The 6237-nt window shown below is 35.0% G+C and overlaps 1 pseudogene; it reads left to right on the top strand.

The window, feature by feature from the left end:
• The first annotated feature begins 2779 nt into the window (after positions 1-2779).
• LOC143600826 (uncharacterized) lies at positions 2780-3322 on the top strand (annotated as a pseudogene).
• The last annotated feature ends 2915 nt before the right edge of the window (positions 3323-6237 follow it).

Raw genomic sequence — 6237 nt, 5'->3', positions numbered from 1 at the left:
CTGATTTTCAATACTTTTGGGGACATATGCATACTAATACTTATTTTTATATTACATACATACACAAACTAGCAAACGTATAATTATGTGTATTCGATCAAATGTTATTTGTTTATTTTCTTAAGTGTTTACTTTATCGAATTCGGAGAGGCCCATCATAATCACATTATAGTATGATCATACGACTGTCACAGTAGCCAACGCCCGCTCGCATCGCAATGGTCAACTGACACATTAATTGCTCACGGTTTGATTGTTTATTAACACATTTATTTCGTTTTGCTTATACACACACACACACACACACACACACACACACACACACACACATATATATATATATAGGGGAGGGATATTTTAAGAACCATGTTGAGTTTTAAGAACTTAAGAAGTCAATTCTAGGCCACAAATTTAATTAAATGGATTGGAATATGTGGTTGAGATTAAATCTGACAAAAAAGTCAAAGTAGGAGAGAGAATAAATATGTAAGTGGTTACACTAACTTTTACGTCCGTTACACATGTGTAAAAAGTCGAATCGGTGCGTAAAAAATTCTGTAATTTTTTTACGTGTATGTAACTTACATATATTACGCATGTGTAAAAAAAATCGTTACACTGAGTTCTTTCGAGTTCTTAAAACTCAAAGGGGTTCTTAATTGAAATCTCCCATATATATATATATATATATATATATATATATTATTGTATCATGAAAACTGGTGATATGCTCACTCAATCTAGTGTTGACAAAATCTACTTTATTTTCTACGTATATGCAGGTTACCAGTTGACTTGAAGTTTAAGGAGAAGAATAATTAGAAGGACCTTAGGAAATAAAACGAAGACTACTTGTATTTTATTTTGTTTAAAATATCAACTTGTTTTTGGATTGTTTGTTATGTTTTGAATGTTTGTGCACTTTAATTGAAATAATAAATTTAATAGATATTGTCGTATTCTTATTTTATGATAGTACTTTTTGAGATGTGAACAATTAGTTCGCACCCCGGCGTTTTGGCCGTAGGTTGGGGTGTGATAAAATACCCCTAAGTCTATGGACCTTAAGGCCCATTACCATCCCTTAATCTGTTTTTTTTTTATTTTCCAAGCCCACACTCAACTTATTATTATTTTAACCTAACTAAATAATAACACACCATTAAATTAACAAAATTCTTTTATTTATTATTATTAAAAGTAGGATGTTACAACCTTCTTTTAATTTTCATTATTTTGAACCTGGACTTTTCTTTTCTAGGATCACTTGTCAAACCGAAGCCTCTCAGTTCATCGCTTAAAGTCGCACTTAATTTCTTTTCATCTCATCTTTACGCGTTTACTTCTAAGTGAGTTTTCATAACCCCTTTTCCATTTTTTACATTATTTTGGGGTGTAACACGCTACGATTTAATTGTTATTTATTGAGTCATGTGTGTAAACCAATTCACAAATTTGTCATGCATGTTTCATTTATACATAATTGTTTATTGTTTTATCTAGATTTAACCTTTAGGACTAATTAATAAATTATGTGTTTTATTGATGTAATGTTATTTTATTTAAACCGTCGTGTACTTATAATTTGATGGAATAAAGCAAATATTATTGTCCCTTCAATAATGTCTTCAAGCTATGAACAATAAACGTACCGCCCAGATGTATAATCCGTCTAAGGTCGGGGTGCTACATTTTTAAAGAACCGTCGGATCCGACAAAACTGTTAATGTATCCGACACAACTGTCATCTCCTACCCTTTAAACTCTAAACCTTCATAACCAACCTTCATCTCCATCTTTCTTATTTCTTCACAAAATAAGCAAATCTACACTAAATCGCTTAGGTTTTCAAAAGAAGATACCTACATAAATTTAGATCATCTACTCTCATTTGCACTCATCTTTGGTCCTCATAGTGTTCATGCTCTTCAGTGTTCTCTTGCCATTGTCCTATTTCTTTATACCCGATTTTTCTCCATCACCATCAACTATGATGATCCCCCCCCCCCCTCTCCCATCGAAACTAGGTTAATGACTTTCGGTCCCCCTATGTCACGAGTCAAGCTTCGCCACTATTAAGGAGGATAGGTAACTTGAAGATCTTAAAACAAATACTCAATCTACTTTATATGCAGGTCAATAACCTAGTTAGAAAAAAACATCTAAATTTGATAAAGATTAATTTGTCAAAAAGCATATAGTAGTATTTTATCTAAACTGAACAAAAGTTACGGTTATAAATTCAAAAAAAAACAACCATTTAGAGCATTCCCAACTCGTTTCCTAGCATATATCCATATATATCATATAATTACACTAAAAACACTGTATTTTCTCTCTTCTGTTTAATTAAATAATATTTTTATACATTTATCATCATATTTTCTTTCTTTTTCACTCACAACCACTTTATGAAAATATTAAAAAATTATACAGTATCTACAGTGAAACCTCAAATTTAACTTTCCCATATAACATTTTTTTTCTCATCTACTCACAACCACTTATAACCATATCATATAATTTACAAATGCTTCTCACGTAATAATTTTATGTAACGAATTGAGAATGCTCTTAAAACGCAAACCTCATCTAAATAGAGAGCACATAAATCACATCTACCTAAATCAAATCTTAACTCTAGTTAAACCACCAGGGGTATTTTCGTAATTTACCCTTACAATATTTATTTATACTATACTATACCCAAGCCAACCCAAGCCAAGTAAACAATCAGAAAGTCAAGTCAGTTGGATTGGAGTGGAGTCAAGAAGAAACAATGTCTTCTTCTTGTTCCAAGTACTCGGACTCCCTAACGGTGGTGGGCATCTCCATCCTGACGGCCATCATCTGCGAAACCATCTCCTACCTCCTCATCTACCGCACCGCCTCCTACAAGTCCCTCAAGTCCTCCATCGAACGCGCCTCCAAAAAGCTCGAAACCATGAAGCCCAAACCCAAATCCAAAACCAAGAAAATCGACCGCGTCGAAACCTCCTTGAAAGAGTCCAACCGAGACCTCTCCCTCTTCAAACTCAAGTCCGGCGCCGTCGTCGCCCTCGTCCTCTTTATTGTCTTTGGCTTCTTGAACAATATGTTCGAAGGCAAGCCCGTCGCCAAGCTGCCCTTCGTCCCGATCAGGATCCTCCAGAAGATGAGCCACCGAGGGCTGCAAGGAGACGACATGACGGATTGTTCCATGGCCTTTTTGTACTTCTTGTGTTCCATTAGTATTCGCACCAATTTGCAGAAGTTTCTAGGGTTTGCGCCTCCGCGTGGTGCCGGGTTGTTTCAGATGCCGGATCCTGCCAAGACCAATTGATGTGAGGTTTCAATCTTGTTTTTTGTATTTGTATTTGTATTTTAATTAGTTTGACTATTGGTAATAATAATGATTTGGATTAATTTTGGTCTATAATTGGTTTTGTGAAACCTACTGCTTTGTTGATTTTCTTATTGATGTGATTCGTAGTTAATTGATGATTTGTTAGTGTCCTGTGGTGTTAAGATCTAGATCTGGAAAGTTATGATTTGGTCTAGATTATTGTTAATTGAAGTTATTTATGATGATGAGAGTGATACTATTTCATCAACGTCCATCGAATCTGTTGTTTGCATCTGAGCATATCCAAAACGTTACACGTAACACGATCTTTTTTGCTTTTCATTTACATATTCGGACAAGTTATTTCACGTGGCGATTTGTATCTCAAAACGACCATGCTGTTATAGGGTTCTGTGTGTTTTGGATTCTTGGACTCCCTTGTCTTAGGATTAATTTTTTCTGCTATTGCTTTCCGTCTCTTTTTGGAGTTCTTTTTTGGTGCTAGTATAGTTTCATTTTGGTTGGTGACTTGTTCAGATAGTGCTTTAAGCTCGACTGCAGCATCAGAGGCTAAGTCTTTAGGGTTAGCTTAATGTTGTACCCTTTGTATGCTAAACATACCTTCTAACAGAGTAAAAGTTGAGAGATGAAATGACTGATTTATTAGCGGAAAAGGGTAGATTTAGTAAAAATAATAGGGGGTTGGGTACGTTTAGCATATCACGTTCTTTGGCATTAAGTTCTGTTTTGCCATACTTTTGCTCTTAGATTCTAACTGTTTTTTTAATTCTGTAAGCTTGGCCACTTTCTATTTCAGTTGCTCAATTTGATTAATCACAAGGAAAATGGTAAATAATCTGTATAGAGGTGGCGCGTCTTGAAGGTAGGGTAGCGAGTAATTAGTTTGGTACGTGTAGGGTTGACAAGAAACAATGTTTTTGTCGTTTTCTCGTAAACAGTTGCTGCAAAATCGTATCTTTAAATTTGCAAATTCTATTTTGTGATGAGATGACATCACAGAATTGATAAATTTGTATTTGGCTAACTTGAAAAATATCCACATCCCACCCAACCATTGAACTGACTTTCTGCTACCCTCTGCTCCAACCAAACCTCGTTGTGTGACTTTCTGGTTGTCCAGATAACCAGATCCATTTCAAACCAGCGTTTATTATGGTTCATTCTAAATTTATGTTAATATGGCCAGCTTTGGCATGATAAACGATGATGAAGTTCACTTTTATAGTAGTGTTGTGTGATTTCATTTTCAACTTTATAGTTTCATGGTCCAGTAAGTTCCAATTTTGGGAATTTATGATGTTTTTGTTATGTGATTGTGTTTTATGTTATGTTGATCAAACGCCTGCAGAGCTTAGTGAGTCGGAAAAGAGAATAGTTCTAAGGTCCAGCGGTTCATACTTATTGATATTTGATGGGTTTGCCGAAGAGGAGAAATCTGATTTTGCTGTGGAATACAGTTCTTGGATTGCCTGTCCGTTCACCTTAAATGTATGAACTGCAGTTAATAGTAATATAAATTAACATGGAAATGTAGATTTTAAAGTAAATCCATCATAACAACGTACTTAAATTTGTATAAAGTATTGTAATTTTAGAAAAATAACGTTGTGTGTTAAAAAGAAGATCAAAAACTTAATGCTTCACATACCATGATATCAACACTAAACAGGTGTAAAAGTAATTGCATGAGTTTTAATGGATTAGCACAAATCTTTATATTAAATTCAACTAATTAATTAAGAATGACAGTATTATATAACTAAAAAAATTTTAGATACTTACAAATTTAAGTTTATATATATTAGAATTTCTCTGTGTTAAAGAGTAAATTATACGGATCCTCATTTCTGTAAACTTGGTGATTGATCTTTGGAACGGCATTCAGTAGCCTACAATAGTTTACCGTTTAAACTCAATGTTCACGTACCTCAGAAGGATTTTGTACCTCGGTATCACTCTTGAACCTCGGTATAGTAAACTTGAACTTCAGTATTTGACTTGAATTTTTCTTCCGTATCAACTTATTAGTTTGCTAAACATCAGCCTCAGACTCTCAGTTTATCCCAATAATTTAAACCACCTTACATTCATACAGTCAAACTTTGCATTTTTCCATCATCATATGACATGTTATATAAGAAAACTTCTTGTTAAGGAGCAAAAGAAAGAAGTTTCATTGGTTGGAACTTGGAACGTTTCAAGTAGGCGAAACAACCGATGCCGGCAATGACTGCTGCACTTGCCAAAATCCAGCCGTAGATTTTCTTTTCGGTTGACCAAAATTAGAGTAGTCTACATGCAATCTCAACATCTAGAAAATGGATGTAAAATTCATCACTGTAAAAAGATATTATTTGTAATAGTACACAAGCACAGGCCCTAAAAACATAAATGGTGGAAAAATATATATTAAAACATAAGCACAAGTTACCCTTTTTGTCGGCTGACCTGGCGTGGGTAACAACACCAACGAGATCACTGTCTATAGCAAGCAGTGGCGAAGCCATGGCGGTGACCGAAGTCACGGACCTAAAAATTTTCGGGTCGGCGATTCGGTTCTTGTCGGTGGTTTGGGCCGTGTTGGTGGTTCGGTTCGTGTCGGTGGTTCGGTTCGGGTCGGATCAAACAATATGACATCCATATATATAATTTCTTTTTCATTCATTCAAATAGGTTAAGTAAGAGTAAAATTTCATCATACAATACCTATTACAAGCTTAATTGACTAATTTCCCGAAATCCCCAATTCACAATTACAATTTTATAATCACTGATTTAACAAAACAATAACACAAAGGAAGAGCAGATAAAGTATTACCTTGTGGTGGTGGATGAGCAGGGATGAGCGGCGGCGGTGGATGAGCGCGGACGGCGGTGGGTCGGTGGGCGGT

This window comes from Bidens hawaiensis, unplaced genomic scaffold, assembly GCF_021521415.1.
Source record: "Bidens hawaiensis isolate Kalapana, Puna unplaced genomic scaffold, B.hawaiensis_p1.1 tig00054948_1, whole genome shotgun sequence".
Classification (NCBI taxonomy): Eukaryota; Viridiplantae; Streptophyta; class Magnoliopsida; order Asterales; family Asteraceae; genus Bidens; species Bidens hawaiensis.
This window is presented reverse-complemented; position numbering and strand designations above follow the sequence as displayed.